The sequence below is a fragment of the Chiloscyllium plagiosum genome, unplaced genomic scaffold (genome assembly GCF_037043375.1).
Source record: "Chiloscyllium plagiosum isolate Xiang-an unplaced genomic scaffold, Cpla_swu_hap1 HiC_scaffold_36, whole genome shotgun sequence".
NCBI classification, from domain to species: domain Eukaryota; kingdom Metazoa; phylum Chordata; class Chondrichthyes; order Orectolobiformes; family Hemiscylliidae; genus Chiloscyllium; species Chiloscyllium plagiosum.
In genome coordinates, this window is record NW_028270174.1 from 64,306,215 (window position 1) to 64,325,207 (window position 18,993).

Sequence of the window (18,993 nt, forward strand, 5' to 3'; positions counted from 1 at the left end):
AACTGCCCTATCGGCAATTAGATATGGGTAATGGATACATGCCTAGCCAGGGATGCCCTCATCCCGCGAAAGAATGAAGAAAACAACCCTCAATTCCTACTGTCTATACCGGACATATGCTTCCCTTTTATCTGTGACCAGAACTTCAACTTCTCCAATCCTCCTGCATTCCTTACACATATCATCCTTACCCTTCACACTAACAGAGCCATAATGTCTCTGTACTCCTGACATGTCATTTTTGAAGGCTTCCTACTTCCCAACTGACACCCTTTTCTGAGAATATCTGTGCCAATCGAATTTGGAAATTTTTTTAGTTAATATCATCAAAATTGGTTTTCAACAATTTCGAACTTTAAGTTTTAGACCTGGTTTATCCGTTTCCATCTCTATTTTAAAACTAATCGAATTATGATGACTTGCCATAATGACTTGCTCCCCCACTGATACCAAAACCATCCCCTCTCCACTGCCTTATATCCCAAGGATAAGGTGACGTTTAGCTCCTTCTCTGTGATAGAGAGCATTGGTCAAGCAGTTGCAACGTTGTAACTGGGATTGGGGTCAGCAAAGTTTTCGACTCATTGGTTTGAATCGAACAATAATTTGTCACAATGCCATTTTCATTGAGTGGGACAGAGGAATTGTCTGCACAATGCTGAGCTAGATTCCTCGTGCTATCTTATCGGCGTCACCTTATTAACTACCCACCCCACCCCATGGTGTCCCTCTCATTCAATACCAGTCCGATTCTCCCACCCATCAAAGTTGGAGGTAATCACCATCACCCACATGCCCCTTGGTATTCCGTGATCCTTGGCACTGGTGTCATCTTCAAAAGGCCAATGGGCACATGGTTGAGGTTTCTCAGCTTGGCACGGCCCTGCACAGTTTTTCCAGATCATGACAGATAAGGGGAAATTACACCATGGTTTTTGACAGGAGCATAGAGGTTCTGGTGAATGGGCTAGTACAGAGGGGGACCAGTCTCTTCCCAGAGGGTACCACACCACTAGACACAGCGAGTATGGTCTGAGCTCACCACCCAACATGCAGCACCTTCTCTCTCTCCCTCTTTCTCGTTCCCTTCTACTATATCTCCCTCACTAATAGCACTGGATAGATGCAACATTGTTGACTGACTCCCTCTGGACACGTCACCATTTCCCACCCCACCACCTACGTCAGTGCTAACAGCAGGGTCACCCACTCTCACTCTCACTCCATCCTTCACCGTCTTCTATTCCGAAAAACAGCTCGGAATATGATACAAAGAGTGAAGTCCGGTGATGGAGTGCCTGAAATCCATTTCCCCCACCCCACACCACCCCCTTTATCTGTGTGTCTGTATTTGACTCTGTGGGTATCTATCAGTGGGTGCAGGTCTAACTTCTCTGTAGTGTTTAAAATGACACAACCTCTCCCTCAGCTGGCCTCCACACCCTACTGCAGTGACAGTGGCAGAAGGTGATAACCTTTCAGGATTCAGTCTGGCTGGGAGAGAGGGCAGCAGCTCACAGCACCATCCAAACTGACAGCACTATCAACACATACACCTTCACCCCCAACCCCCTCACCGCCACCACCCCCCCCCCCCCCGCCCCATACACACTCACACACAATGTTGGTAGGTGGAGGGTTGCAAATATACTTAGGCCTGTCAGAAAGGAAATATTCACCTCCGAGTGAACCATTTTGTCAGGAGATGAGATGAATTAATTTCTCATTATGTGACTTGCAATGCTTACAAAATATGTGAGAAAGTATTGAAAAGTTCGAAAAAAGGTCCAGTAATGTTGATAATGACACAGGAACAATATTGTTTAGTATCAGACAAAACTGTTCTGTGCGTCCAAAGATATTATTTCAAACATCAAATGGTTGTGCAATTCGAGAGTTTCACAGCAAAGGATTTGTTATCTTCTCAGAGATAAAAAAAAAACTGTCATGATTTGGAGATGCAGGTGTTGAACTGGGATTTACAAAGTTAAAAATCACACAACACCAGGTTATAGTCCAACAGGTTTAATTGGAAGCACACTGGCGTTCGGAGCAACGCTCCTTCATCAGGTGGAGGGCTCAATCGTCACACAGAATTTATAGCAAAAGTTTACAGTGTAATGTAACTGAAATTATACATTGAAAATTTGATTGTCTGTTAATCCTTTCTCTGTTAGAATACAGTGATAGTTTCACTTCTTTCATGTGTAAGTCACAAAACCTGTTTTACAAAGTTGCACTGTCGGGTTAGCTGTTAAGAATGGTGATAGCTAGACAATGCGTTGAAGGTGTTGGCCCCCTGTGTTCTCTGTCTATGCCGTACTGTTTAGTTTCATTCTGACCTAAAAGTGAGATAACGGAGTTTTACATAAATCCATGCAGTTTTTGAGCTGAGAGTTCTACATGAATGTATGCAGTTTTTGAGCAAATTACAATGTAATCCTACAAATACAAATTCACCCCACAAAATATATGTGTGCCTGTGGGTCTTTGACTGTCTGGGTGTGTTTGTCTGGGTTGGGGATTGTGAGTGTGAGAATGTGTATGTGTGTAGTGAGTGCAGAGTGTCTTAAGTCTGTGAGGGGATGCATACGTGAGTGTGGGAGTGTGTGTGTCTGTAAAGGTGTGTGTGGGTGTCTGTGTGCGCGTCTGTGTACGTGTGTACGTGTGTAAGTGAGTGCGTGTGTGTGTGTGTGTGGGAATATCTGTGTGTGTGTGTATAGTGTATTGGTGGTCACCTATAATGTGACATGAACCCAAGGTCCCGGTTGAGGCCCTCTCTATGGGTACCGAACTTGGCTATCAGCCTCTGCTCTGCCACTTTTCTCTGCTGCCTGTCCTGAAGCCCACCTTGGAGGATGGTCACCCGAAGATCCGAGGCTGAATGTCCTGGACCACTGAAGTGTTCCCCAACTGGGAGGGAACCCTTCTCTCTGTTGATTGTTTTGCGGTGCCCATTCATCCGTAGTTGTAGCCTTTGCACGGTTTCCCCAATGTACTGTGCCTCCGGGCATCCTTGCCTGCAATTTATAAGATAGACAACGTTGGCTGAGTCACATGAGTACCTGCCATGTACAAGGTCGGAGGTGTCCCCACGTGTAATGGTGGTATCTATGTCCACAATCTGACACGTCTTGCAGCGTCCACAGTGACAGGGTTGTATGGAGTTGTCCTGAGAGCCGGGCAGCTTGCTATGAACAACGATCTGTTTGAGGTTTGGTGGTTGTTTAAAGGCAAGTAGTGGAAGTGTGGGGAAGGTCTTGGTGAGGTGCTCATCCTCATTGATAATGTGTTACAGGTCACGAAGAACATGTCGTAATTTTTCAGCTCCTGGGAAGTACTGAACAACGAAGGGTACCCTGTCAGTTGCAGCACGTGTCTGTCACCTGAGGAGGTTATTACGGTTCCATGCTATGGCACATCGGAACTGGCGGTCGATGAGTCTGACAGGGTACCCTTCGTTGTTCAGTACCTCCCAGGAGGGAAGGTATGTGACTCCCACACATACACACTCAATGAAAATGTCACTGAAACAAATTATTTTTAGGTTTAACCCAATGAGTTGAAGACTCTGCTGACCACAATCCAAGTGACAACGCTGCAGCTGCTTGACCAATGCTCTCCACCAGAGTGAAGGAGCTAAACGTCACTTTACACTTGGGGAAAAAATGCACTGTGGAGGGGGTGGTTGAGGTATCTGTGGGGTGCACATTATGATAAGTCATCATAATTCTATCAGTTTCAAAATAGAGATGGAAAAGGATGAACTAGGTCTAAAACTTAAAGTTCTAAATTGTTGAAAAGCCAGTTTTGATGATATTAATATAGGATTTTCTAAAGTCGATTGGGGTAGATATTCGCAGAGAAGCGGGTCAGTTGAGAGGTGGGAAGCCTTCGAAAATGAGATGTCAGGAGTACAGAGACATTATGTCACTGTTATGGTGAAGGGTAAGGCTGGTACGTGTAAGGAATGCTGAAGGATTGGAGAAATTGAGGTTCTGGTCACGGAGAAGAGGGAAGGATATGTTAGGTATAGACAGCAGGAATTGAGATTTTGTTTCTTAATTCCTTCACGGGATGAGTGTGTCGCTGGCTAGGCAAGCATCAATTACCCATCCGTAATTGCCTAGAGGGCAGTTGACAGTCAACCACAATGCTGTGGGTCTGGAGTCTCATGTAGGCCAGACCAGACAAGGATGGCAGTTTGTTTCCTGAAAGGGTGTCACTGAACGAGACGCATTTTTCTGACAATCGGAATAGTCATCATTAGCCTCTTAATTCCTGATTTAAAGTGAGTCACTAGAAGATTCTGATGGCAACAAGAAAATACTTAAGAGGGAAATTGGGAGCATAAAAGGAGTACATGTGATAGCTTTGGCAAATAGAGTTAAGGAGAAGCTAAAGGCATTCTACAAGTACTTCAAGGAGGAAGAGTAACTGTGGAGAGAATAGGACATCTTAAAGATCAGCAAGCCTGCCCATGTACACAGGAAATGGGGGAGGTACTAAACGAATATTGTGTATCAGTATCAGTGCAGGAGGATATGGAAGCTCGAGAACTTGGGAAATAGGTAGTGACATGTTGGAAAATGTCTGTGCTACAGAGGAGCTGCTGGAGGTGTTAAAACATGCAAAGGAAGGAAAATGTCCTGGCTTTTATTAGATGTACACTATACTCTGTGGGAAGCTAGGGAAGTGATCGCTATCATCAATAGCCACAGGCAAAGTGCCAGGAGACTGGAGGTTGGATAACGTGGAGCCACTACTTAAAGGATTTCAGAAGGGTAATACGGAAAAGCCAGTGAGCCTGACGTCAGTGGTGGGTAAGTTCTTGGAGGGGATAACAAGGCATTGGATTTTCACGCATTTTGAAATTTAACGACTGATTCGGGATCGTCAACATGGCTTTGTGCAAGCAATATTGTATCTCACTGACTTGACTGAGATTTTTTTGAAGAAGCGACTAAGAAGATTAATTAAGATAGACTGCTGTACATTGTCAATATGGAATTCAGTAAGGCATTGAACAACACTGTGCATGGTTATCCTTTTAACAAGGTTGGTTCATGTGAAATACATGGAGAACTAGCCATTTGGATACAAAATTGGCTCAAAGGTCGGAGACAGAGGGTGGTGGTAGAGGGTTGCAATATCCTGGCAAAGGTTTGCAATGCTCCCCATGCTGTGCAGATAGTCCAGTTTATGGAGTAGTCCACCAGCACAGTCTGCATAGCTCTCCATCTTAGCCACTACCTTACCCAAGTTTATGGTGTCTGGGCTCGTTCTGTGACGCAGATTCAAAATTTGAGGCAATGGGCCATTCCAGCTAATCTGGCAATGTCTTTCAATGTGTGCATTCTTGTGATTGGGCCCACTGTTGTCTCACTTATCCAGTTATTCCATGGACAGGTGTTCCAGGAGATTTGACTCACGTGTTAGAAACTTGGTATGCGCCTGCCTCTGTTTGTCTCTCTCAGTTGATTGCACGGTCAGTAACACGAGGAAGACCCTTGAGTATAATTGTAAAGGAACAGGCATCTAACTTGAAGCTGGGGGGGGGGGTTTGTGACTGACTCCTGTTATTGGAAAGTTAATGGAGGGGCTGGGGATGGTTTGCTGGAGGTTGTGCTGTGAGCTGCCTCAGACATTCAGGGAGTCCTGAGGATTTGGTGACCAACTCTGGATGGAGCATGGGGACTGTATTTACAACATCTGGGTCTGTAACATGAACAACAAATGGAACAGAGGCTGCAGAGAGCGGAAGCTAGTGAGTGTGTGTGGGGAAAGTGATCAGCCGTATCTGTCTGTATCTTAGCCTGGACATTCTCCCCGTTACATACAATGATGCACACTCTCCATATCCGCCCCTCACACACATTCACATTCCCCCTCTCTCACGTTCCACACATGCGCTCCACTCTGTCACACACGCATGCACACATAGTCTCTCTCTCCCTCCAGCACTCATACGCACACTCCACCTCACTCTCTCTCACGTACACGCAATGTGTCTCTCTCCCCTCCACACAGACACACCCCTCTCTCACACACATATGCACAGGTGCTACTCCTACTTTGTAAATAACACCAGTCCAACTCCAGGTCAAGACACAGACAGATTCCAAACAAGGCCTCACGCTTAGAATACATTGTCTGATCTCACGTGTTACTTCATTTACATCGATAATACCTGAAGGTATCTCCAGGCAGTGACTTGAAATAAATTCTGCGATTTGCATATTAATCAATCAAACTCGCACCTACATTCTAACTGATTAATTACTTAAGAGCCATATTATTTGTGTGGACAATTCATGTGCATGAGTTGTACAAGCCTTTGATCTTTCCCTTATGACTTCTGTGCTTGAGCTTTTCCTCTCTCTTACACCTGATGAAGGAACAGCACAATGAAACCTTGTGTTTACAAATTGACCCATTGGACTCTAACCTGGTGTCATTTGATTTTTGACCTTGTCCAACCCAGTCCAAAGCCAGCGGCTCCATATCATGTATTTTACTGATTAGCTAATCCTCTCCCCATTAAGTAAATTGTTCCTAACCCCATGCGTTCTTGGCTTGCATATTAATCTTTTGCGATGCACGTTACGCACTGATGTCTGGATGCCCAGATATAATCCATCTATAGGATCCGCATTATCCATCTTGCTTGTTACGTTTTCTTTAAAGAAAGTTAGTCAAATCATTCAAACATGATTTATCCTTCATAAAACTATGTTGACTTTGCTGGATCGTGGCTTGCCTTTGGAAATCTCCTGTTATTAATTCCTTCATGACGTATTCTAACATTTTGTCTTCAATCCCAATAGCTTTTTCACTACTTTTCATTTCCAAGTGAAGCTGGTTATTCGAAGTCCTTCCCTTTCTGTAACCTCTACGTTCCCTTTCACAATTCCTGTGTAACAGGCACAACGCTGTATAAAATCTGTTCCAGTTGCTGTACAAGAGGCATGAGTGACTAAATTGACCCATTATGTTCTGACTTTACACACACGATGGACCGAAAGTCCTCCTGGTGTTCTGACATTAGTCCTGATGGCCTGAATGTCCTGCACCTGTTTCTGACCAAGCCGCTCAAGACCTCAATGTCCGCTTCCTGTTGCTCAATGACAGGTTTGGTGAGTTATGAAATCTCCTGGCTCAAATGTCACTTTTCAAGGAGTGAACTTTGTCGGCAAGTTGTATTGCCCACATTAGGTAGCATAGTATTTAGCATTGCTGCGCTCACAGCACCAGGGATTCAGATTCAATTTCAGTCTCCAGTTTCCTCCCACAGTCACAAGATGTGCATGTTAGGCCACTCTAAATTACCCATAATGTTCAGGGATGTGGAGGCCATGTGTATCAGTTATTGAAAATGCCAGGTTAAAAGATTGGGTGGGAAGGGTGGTGGAATTGGATGGGATGGCCTTCGGCGGATCAGTGTGGAGTCGATGGGTCAAATGGCTTGGTTTCACACTGTAGAGATTTTATGATAACACCTTCATTACAGTTGAGGGAATAACCTCTGAGTTAATTCCAATATCCTTTCCTCAGGGAGGAGATTAAACCTGTGCACAGTACTCCAGATGTGATCTCACCAAGATTCGGTACAGCAGCAGCAACACTCTACTAGCCTGCGGTAAGGTTCCCATCCAGGTTAGAGCAGGCTCAGCTGTCTGAGGGAATACACAGCAATGTTGAAAGATCATTGCCCTTCTCTACTTCACCAGCATAATGGGAGATGCGGAGAAAATCTCACAATGACTTTTGAGAGGAACAGGTAAGATGTGGTGAGATAATTTAAAAGATGAGATATGCCTCGCCAAATATCTCGCCTGAATCTACCATTAACCCCCCTAGAGCCCACGTCACTCAGATTCCACAAAATCTGGTGAGGTGGATCTTAGGAACAGCAAGGAGAAACTATGTTCATAGGAGTTATGTATCAAAGTGAAAGCTGCAATACAAATATAAATATGTCATAAAACAGAAAATTAGATATACAGGTTTGTGGGTGCTGCAGTAATAATGGACAGCTTGAAGTTACATCAACCCAGTGTTTACCCACGTGAATGTTAATGTTGAGTGTGTATGAGGTTGGTTGCTTTAGTAGTATGTTGAGCAACGAGCTGTTGATCAGGCAATTTTGGAATTGGTGCTGTGTGAAGAGCAGAGCAAATCGAAGAATTTTTGCTGTAAAGGAGCTTTTGGGAATAGTAATCTTAATTTATTGAATTTTATATGATGTCTGAATACAAAAAAAGATTTTTTTCTTATATTTCGGGTATATACCTGAGTCATGCAAGCCATTAAGATATGAAAATAAAGTTGGCTTTAATGAATTTGAAAAGTACATTGAATGAATTAATGAAAGACAGGTTATGCCTGTTATTTACAGAAACACTGTAGGGTCTACTTTATACATATATCCCTCCAAGGCATAAATCGCATAAGCGAAAGGTCATTGAACGATAGTGAACAAAAGAAGTTAAGAATTGCATTAGATCGATGAAAGTGCCTTAGAAAAGAGTCATATATTGTGGATTCATTGAAATATTGGACGCAACGGAGGCTGATAAACTGACAAGTAAAGTATAAAGAGAACAGGAATACAAACTAACCAGAAACAAAAAGACTGATGAAAAACTGCCATGGATATTTGAAAGGAAAATAAAAGCAAAGTCAAATGTGGAACAGTGAATGTGTGGACAGGATAATTTATTGTGGAGAACAGAAAACAATGACAGGGAAACTAAACAGTTACTTTATGTCTGTCTTCATGGAAGAAGGTCCAGAAAATCTCCCAGAAATACCAAGTGACCATGGGACTTGTGTAACCGAAGACTAAAATCATTCATTTCAGTAACGAGGTAGCATTTAAAAACATAACTGTATTGATAAGTCTGACAGACAAAACGTACTTCATACCAGAATTTCAGAGAAAGCAGAAATGGACGTAATAGTTGCATTGGGAATCACTGTTTTTTTCCAGTATTCAGTTTGGAAGGTGATAAAGGATTTACAAAGTGAAGAAGAGAGAGAATGGTGAACTGCAGACCAGTTAACTTATTGTTCACAGTGGGGAATCTGTCGGAATTTATTGTAAAGAATGTGATATTGGACACTTGGAATGTTATAGCAAACGTCGAGAGAATGATGCTAGATTTCTGAAAGGGAAGGCAACATTTACCAAATATTTGCTTGAAGATGTCCCTTGTCGATATAAACAATGGAGAACAAGTGGATATGGTATAGTTGGAGATCAGGAGGATTTAAAAAAAATAATAAGGTAAGTTAGCCCTAAAACAATAAAGCAAATTTTATTGGTAAGAATATATGCAAATGGGGGAAGGTAAAAGTCAAGTTTCATTTTGTTTGAAGGGAATCAGAATACAGACGATGAAGAGCTCTGTGCTCTCTCCCCACGGATGCTCTCTAACTCGCTGTGAACTCTAGCATTGGTTTCAGTACAGATCCCAGCTTCTGTAGTAATTCGCTCCGACTGGAAGCGAAGTTCTGCACCAGTGACACATCGTGTTGGTGAGACTGTACCTGGAATATTTTATAGGAAGGGTTGGTGCAGGTAAACCAGGGAACTATAGATCAGTGAGTATCAGATCAGTGTCAGTGAAACTATTGGGGAAAATAGGGTGGGAGAAAATGGATCTTCATTTAGAGAGAGAGAGAGTCATCAGAGGGGAGTAATGCCGTACGAATTTTATTGACCTTTAATCGAGGAAGTTTTTCATATGTTTTTTTTTTTCAGCAAGGCCTTTGGCAAAGCCCTACATGGGAGACTGATAAAGAAAGCAAAATCTCAGGGTGCCAAGGGTAACTTGGTAAGTGACATTCACAATGTATTTATGGCAGGAGAAAGAGGGTGGTTCTGGTAACTGTGTGAATCAATATCAGTGTCCAGTGGTGTAGTGTACGGGTCAATGGTATGACCCTTATTATTTGTGATACTCATGAATAATGTAGATATGAAAGTGGAGGGTGTGGGGGAGTGTGGTATGTGAGTTTGGCCGAGTCGTTGGCAGTGAGGGGGTAGGTCTTATGTTACAGGAAGATACAGATGGAATGGTCAGATAAGCATGTCAATGGCAGATGGACTGTAACCCTGATAAATATGAGGTGGTGCACTTTGGAAGAATGAACCAGACAGGGGAGTACTCAATGAATGGCAGCACACTAGGAAGCTCCACACATCCCTGATTGGGACTGCACAGGTTAATAGTAGAGTTACCAAGACGTTTGGAATAGTAAACATAACTTTTACACATCGAGGCAAAGATTACATGAGTTAAACAGGACTTTAGTTAGGCCAAGATGGAATACGGTGTGGTGTTGTGGGAACCACATTACAGGAAGGATGTGATTGTACTGGAGTGGGTGCAGATTAGATTCACCAGGATGTTCCCTGAGATGGAGCATATCAGCTATGGAGAGAGGCTGGGTAAGCTCGGGTTGTTCAGTTTGAAGCAAAGAATTCTGAGCAGCATGTGATTCAGAAGGATAAGATTATGAGGAGCATGGCAGGAAGATAAATGGTGTGTTGATCTTAATTTGTAGGGGATTGACTGACAGGGGTAAGGGTGTCTTACTGCAGCTGTACAGGACCTCGGTGAGAGCCCATCTTGAACATTGTGCAGTACTGTGTGTAGTTTTGGTCTCCTTACCTAATAAAGGACAAACCTGACATTGAGGGAGTACAGTGAAGGATGACCAGACTGATCTCTGGAATGACATGCTTGTTGTAATAGGAGAGTTTGGGGCGATTGGGTCTGTATTCCAGGGCTTTAGAAAAATGAGTGGAGATCTCAGTGAAACATATAAAACTCTGACAGTGTGAGACATATTGGAGGTAGGGATGATAATTCCCCTGACTGGGACGTCGAAAACAAGGGTCCACGGTATTAGGTACAGGCAGGCCACTCTGCATTGTGATGAGAATACATATCTACACTCAGTGAGTGGTGAATCTGGGGATTTCTCTCCCACATAAGCCGTGGAACACAAGGCACTGAATATGAGTAAAGATTTCTCGACACGAAAGGGAGCGGGAGGCATCTGGAGTATGGCTGTTACATGCTCTCAGATATTAGGAAGGAGGCCTCTGCAGGGTCTACAGGACGGTGTTTCTCATTCCCTTTTTCCGATACTGAGGCTGGTGCTGGAAGTTCTGTCAGTTTTATCCTTTCAAACCTCAGTGCAGTTTGACACAATTTTGCGTATTGCTTTACCATTTTAGAGACTATTGCAAAGTTTATCACATGCGTGTGTGTCTAGAGTATCGTTTAGGCCAGACCAGGAATTCATGGAATTCACCAGGCCAGAATTCACTTCCTGAAAGTACATTGATGAAGCAAATTGGAGTTTGCAATCGATATTGGTTTCAGCATCACCGTTACTGATACCAGATTTTAGAACTCGATATTTTATTAATTGTTATTATCTTCCATCAGTTGCCACTGCATTAGCCTCTTCTGGATTAGTAATCCAGTGTCATTTCCACAACAGCACCATCTCCACATAGGGACCTATTGGAAGCCACACTGAGCTGGTTATTTCTGTGCTGTTTGACAGATCTGTCAAAAAGAAATTCTACCGGTTTAACTATCGTGATGGGACTGAGGGGTGCAAAATGGTCAGATTATAATTATTCTCCTCTTAGGGGACTGGACATAGTTGAGTAATTTTCCACATTGACAAGAAGATGTCAAAGTTCGAGCTGGAATGAAACAGCTTCCCCAGGGTCACGGCTCGTTGTGCAGCACAAGTCTTCAGTGCTATTGCAGGAATGGTGTCAGGGCCCATTGCCTTTGTCGTATCCATTTTGTTCACTTGTTTCTTCTTGTCATTTGCAGAAAATCAAATTGATTGAAGATGGGCATCTGTGATTCTGTGGGCATCATAGCGAGGGTGAGGTGGATCATCCACTCAACACGTCTGGCGGAGTATCTTGCCAAAGCTACATCATTACCTTTTACACTAATGTACAGGACTGTTCCATTATTTAGGATGGGGATAATAGTGGAGCCCTCTCCTCCATGAAATTGATTAACCGTCCATCACCATTTATGGCTGGATGTGACAGTACTGTTGGTTTGTTGGTGTTGGGATCATTACACCCTCTCTATCACATGTTACTTCTGCTATTTGGAATGCAAGCAGTCAGTTATGGTAGCTTTAACGGCTTTCATCAGGTTTAGGTACACATGATTCGGACACTGGCACGTTCACCAATATATCACTGAACCACAGATCAACATGGATGGAATGGTCGATCGAGGGATTATCCCAGGAAAAACGTTACAGATTGTGTTTGAATATAATTCTGTTTGTGCTGCTGCTGTGGTCTACAGAACCACATCAATGCCAGCAATTCTCTATTTAAGAATGTCTGGAGAGTGAGATCGTTTAAAGTATTTACAGAGGAGTTTTGACTTGGAAATGAATTGAGTGCAATGAAGGACTAGTGATGAAGGAGGATTGAAAGCGTCATAGACTCTTAGAATCATACAATATGCAAACAGACCTATCGGCTTATCTCGTCCATGCTTACCTGGTTTCCTAAATTGAATTATTACTATTTTTCTTCTTTTGGCACAGACCCCCTCCAAACATTTCCTATTCATGTACACATCCAATTGTCTTTCAAATGTTGTATTTGTACTTTCCAATGCCACATCCCCTGACAGCTCGCTACCTATACACACCACCCTCTGTGAGAAACAACTGTCCCTTTGATCTCTTTTAAATGTCTTCCCTCTCACCTTAAACCTATCCTCTCTGGTTCTGGACACAACCACCCGCGGGAAAAGATCTTTTCTATTCATCCTATCCATGCCTCCCATGATGAAATAAAGGTCACCTCTCAGCCTCCAACGCAAAAGGAACAAAATCCCAGCCTTATATCTCAAAACCTCCCGTCTCCGTCACATCATTTTAATTACTTTTGTCCCCGTCCAAGTTTATAACATCCTTCATATGAAAGGGCGATAAGAATTGTAGTCAGTTCACCAAATGTGGCCTTACTATGCTCTTGTAGAACCACGACATGGTGCTCCAATTCCTGTAATCAATGCTCTGACCGATGGAAGTTAGATTGCCTTATGCCTTATTCACTGCCCTGTCAACCTGTGACTCCACTTTCACGGAACTATGTACTGGTCCCTGGATCTCTCTGTTTGGCAACACTGCCCAGCTTGCTACCATTTACTAAAATAAATCCTACACACGTTTGCCTAACAAAGGGCAACATCTCACATTTATCTGCATGAAGCTTCATCAGCCAATCCTCAGCCCACTTGCCAAGTAGATCAAGATATCTTTGTTCTCTAAGATAGCCTTCTTCACTGTCCACCATAACTCCAATTTTGGGGATTTCTTCTCCAAATTAATCCATGGTTCCAATATTCTCATCCAAATCATTTACAAAAACAATTAGCAACAGCCTGGTCCTTGTGGCGCAACGCTGGACACAGGCCTCCAATTTTAACAGCAAATCTCTCCCAACACCCTCTGTCTCCCACAGTCAAGCCAGTTGTGTATCTAATTGGATAGCTCTCCCTGATCTCCTGCTATCTAAGCTTATTAACCAGACTACCATGTGGATCCTTGTTGGGCCTCACTAAGGTCCAGGTAGACAACGAATGCTGCGTTACCTTCATCTATCTCCCCGATCACCTCTTCAAAAACTGCAATCTAGTTTGTGAGACATGGAATCCTACACAAAAAGCCTCATGAGTCCTTGCCTTTCCAAATGCATGTAAATCCTGCCTCTCAGAATCTCCTGCAAATACGTATCCACCCTTGACATCAAATCACTGATCTGTAGTTCCCTGGGTTTTCTTTGCAGCCAAATTACAAATAATGTTACTACATTAGCTGCTTTCCTATCTTCCAGGACCTCAACCATGGCTGTCAATGATACACATAAGAAAGTCAAGAAAACAGCAGTTTTCGTAAACTACAAACTAAGACAGAGATGTGCTGGAAAAGCTCTGCAGGTCTGGCAGCATCTGTGCAGAGAAATTCGAGTTAATGTGTTACAACACGGGGGAACCCACACCCCCCACCCCACCACCCCGCTCTAATTTAAATTTGCAACACAGAAAAGATTTAATCCATGCTGTAATCTGTAAAAATTCGGAAGGCCAATAACCATCGTCAAGGTCACTATTTAAAGTAAAAATTAACAACTTTTTTAAAAAACGTCTAACAGACAATAATTAACTAACACGTATTTGCAACTCCTTTCTCTGACCTATCTTTTTCTTTCTCTTCTACAATACTGGTCCGATAACCTTCCCCCCCCCCCCCCCCCCACACACACCCCAAATAAGATATACTAAAACATTCAAATTTCAGAACCAGCCAGATGTTGAATCTTCTCTTTGTATCTTCCTCTGTCTTCGTTTCTTCTCCTTATAGTTTCTTTTTCACAGGTCAATGATAAATAAAGGTACATTCCGGAGAGCTATTCTCCGGGCAGGCTGCAGATGTTGGTGACGTGGCAGTTATCCGCCAACTAGTTATTTTGTTTCAGCTTTCTACCCTAAAGCATCGGGTAATTTTATTTTTTATATGATATTGCCAAATACCAAATTTAAACTCGATTGTAGTTTAGCTTCTTGGGACATAATTTAAACGGATTGATCAAATTTTATTTTATTTTTTGTCTCTTAGCAACCCAGATACTGCAAGCTGCTGGACCAAATGTTACATTGTAAATTTTCCAGAACTCACTGTGCTTGTAAATTCTTCAACTCTCATAAAGGTATAGTACCCTTTACACGTTCATAGCTCCTTTTCTCTCAAAAAAGAACTATCACAATGAAAACATGGTCTCATTTGTTTTTCTATTCTTTAAACACATTACCATAACATACAGATTACTGAAATCTATGTTCACCTAACTTCTTCCGATTTACCTATATTTAACATTGGATAAATACAAATCTAGTGTAAACTTTATCAGTTAAATCTGTGAGAACGCATCTGCGATTACATTCTTACGACACGCTATATGTACGATTTTTAAATTAAACGTCTGTAACATAAGACTCCAACAAAATAGTCTTTAAAGAGTTCAAAGAATGTAAGCAGATTGGGATCCGCGTCCACAACCGTCTCCAACACTGTGTTTATGAATACACATTAAAATGTTAAACTCTCGTACCAAACTCAATAGTTCTTTCTCAATCGTGGACTATTTTCTCTGGTGGATGTTGAGTTTCTTTGAAAAGTACGATCCTAACTCATCGTCCTGTAGCAGTACAGCTCTAACTCCTATGGCACTCGCGTCGACGGCAACTTTGAAAGGTGTTGAAGCGTTTGTTGTAGCTGAAACGGTTTTGGCGGTCAATATTTCTTTTTAATGGTCGAATGCCTCCTGGCATTGTTCTGTCAACCAAAACTTTGTGTTCTTCTTCAGCAAGTCGGTTAACGGGGCCACTACACCGCTGAAGTTTGGAACAAACTTCGATAGAATCCGTTGGCTCCTAAGGAGCGAAGCACCTTTTTCTTCTCGGCTGGACGTGGAAATTCCTCAGAATCTTTTGACTTTGCGTTCCATGGGGTCAACCTTCCATGACCAATATGTTGTCCCAAGAACATTAGTCTGCTTTTGCGAATTCAGTTTTGTTTAATTTTATCTCCAGGTTTGTTTCTTGTATTCGTTCAAAAGGCTCTGCCAACTGTACCAAGTGATCTTTCCAGAACTAACTAAAGATCACTACATCATCCAAAAGTACTGCACAGTTTATTAATCAGGCCACAATTCTGTCCATGAGTCTTTGGATTGTGTTGGGTGTGTTCGTCATTCCAAAGGGCATCACTTTGAATTGATACGGTCCATTTAGCGTTCCAATTCAGAAATGTTTTCACCATCTCTGACAAAGGTACCTGCCAGAAACTACGCATTAACTCCAACTTGGTGATGTAACTGACTTGTCCAACTTTCTCGACACAGTCCTCCAATGTCAGTATTGGATATTAGTCTCATTTTGTAACAGTGTTGATCTTCCAATAATCCAGCCAAAATCATTTAGTCCCATCCGGTTTAGAAACTAAGATGATCAGCGAGCTCCACTCACTCTGGCTTGGTTCGATGATGACCCCATTGAGCATGCCCCCCACCTCCTTCTGGACCGGTCTGGCTTTGAGAGGATTAAGACGATATGGATTGTTGTTTATCAGAACAGTATTCCCAAGTCTACTTCATGTACAATAGCATTAGTCCTCCCCATATTATTCTTACATATGTCCTCATACTTTCAACTGCGTCCAATGCTCCTGAGACAGATAGTTTACTAACTTATCCCACTGCTCAAGAACTTGTACTTTTTAAACATATTTTGGGGCATGTCAACATTCGCAACATTTGGATTTGATTCCTCACTCTGTGGGCAGTAACTAACACCCGTTTTTCCAATTCTTTTTCTCCTCTACTGTTCAGGAGCAGACGTACACACTCAGTTACCACCCAAAAGGAGGGATCTTCGAATGTGGGAATTGGCACAGAGGTGCTAGTTTCATTACTGCCCCTGGCCTACCTACTATTTGGCATGTATGACACGTATGCCAAAAGTTAACCACATCTGTGTGCATTCCAGGTCAATAAAAATATTTTTGTCCCTTAGGCTGAGTCTTTCGTACCACTCGGTGACCTCCCACAGGTAGTTCACGTGCTACCCGTAACAATTCCTGTCTCTATGCCATCCGCAACATAATCTGGTGCACTTCAGCACATAACTCCTCTGCACTAACCTGCTGTATTCTCCACTTCCGTCTTAGGATGCTATATTTCTGGTAATAACCCTCAGGAACATCTCTGCCTCACTCTCAGATTACGCATCCACATATATATCTTTTATCATCTTGCCTGTCTGTTGCAGATCCCTTAGCCTTTCAGGACTAAACACCTTTGTTTGACTCTCTCTTTGTTCATGTTTTCCCTGCACCATTACGTCAAACAGGATGTCAGCTAACAGTACCTTAACTCCTTCATCGTTCACTTTAGTTTGTGCTTCCTGCTGTGACTTATGATAGTGGGATCTGGTTAGTGTACAGTCTGGGAAAATACCAGTATAATTCTGTTTTAACTCCTCAGTTTCTTGGTCTTCCTTGGGCTTCTCCACAAGTCGTGGTGTCGCTCCCAACTTGGACCCTGCTAAACCATTCTCAAGAACATACTGGATTCCTGGATCTGACACTCAGTCAGTCACTCCCACGGTTACTTCCCCAGACTTGAGTAGGCACTACAACCTGATCTTATGTATAGGAAAGCTAAATTTCTGTCCAACTATCCCACAAATTACGACACTCTCGTGTAACAGATCAGAAAGACTGCAAATTTGCTCATCTCTTAATATTAGAAACTGGTGAAATCCTCTATCTGTCAAAATGATAACTTCTCCTTCTCGCCCTGTTGTTTCTGAGTAAACTTTACTCACAGAGGCGAATTCTTTATAGAGATCAGATACTAACTCCACACCCACCCCCTGCCGAGGCTGTGCACTTTCCTGCAGCTCTTCGTTTCTTGTTGGGGTTTCGTTCAATACTTTCACTAATGCCACTGGCTTAGCTTCTTTTACCACATCTTCTCCCATAATGCCTTTCTTAATGACCAGCACTGTGACCTTATATTTCCCATCTTATGGCAGTGAAAATATCTTTTAACAGTGCCCTTTTGAAACCACCATCACTGAAATTTTCTGTGTCCCAATCTACGACAGTAAAAATACCTGAGGCCTTTCAACTCCTTTCCATTATCTTGGGCATCTTCTTTAACCTGTGGTAACCTCTTATTCTCTACTCTTTCATTTATACTGTAGCATCTCCCCTTCTCGCAAATTCTGTCTCTCACAGGACGAAATTCTGGCTGGAAGCTTGTCTTGTGCAGCAACATGTATTCATCTGCTAATTAGATTAGATTAGATTAGATTACATTACAGTGTGGAAACAGGCCCTTCGGCCCAACAAGTCCACACCGACCCGCCGAAGCGAAACCCACCCATACCCCTACATTTACCCCTTACCTAACACTACGGGCATTTTAGCATGGCCAATTCACCTGACCCTGCACATCTTTTGGACTGTGGGAGGAAACCGGAGCACCCGGAGGAAACCCACGCAGACACGGGGAGAACGTGCAAACTCCACACAGTCAGTCGCCTGAGGCGGGAATTGAACCCGGGTCTCAGGCGCTGTGAGGCAGCAGTGCTAACCACTGTGCCACCGTGCCGCCCACAAATTCTCCTGCCCTTCTCAATTCCTGAAATTTCTGCTCCTCCACATGAGCTTTACATTTGTCCTTCGTTAAAAACAAAACAATGCTTTTCGCTAATTCTAAATGTTTGGCCTTTATCTTTCTTTCTAAATTTTCTTGGCAAATGTGAGGATCATCCTATCATCTCTGGAAGTGAATTCTTCAACTCCTTCAGCAGAATAATCAACATTAGAGCCTCATTTGTCGTATCGATCTTTAAAGCAAACATCCATCTATCAAAATGCCTATGTTTAGTTATTTCAATCTCAAGATAAGTCTGACCTGGTTCCTCCTTTATGTTTCTATACTGTTGTTTATATGTCTCTGGAATCATTTTGTGAGCACTTCAAATAACTTGTTTGACGTCTTCAGAATCTCTTAACTCCTCATCTGACAGTGGTGAATATACTTCACTCACCCTACCTACCAGTTTATTCCGAGCTAGCATTTCCCATAATTCCTTGGACCATTCTATCTGCCTAGCGAAGTTTTCAATGAAATAAGATTAGAAGGGTGCAAACGGGCCCTTCGGCCCAATAAGACCACACCAAAGCGCAACCCACCCCTCCCCCTTCGGACAATTTAACATGGCCAATTCACCTAACCCACACATCTTTGGACTGTGGGAGGAAACCGAAGCACCCGGAGGAAACCCACGTAAACACGGGGAGAATGTGCAAACTCCACACAGTCAGTCGCCTGAGGCGCGAATTGAAGCC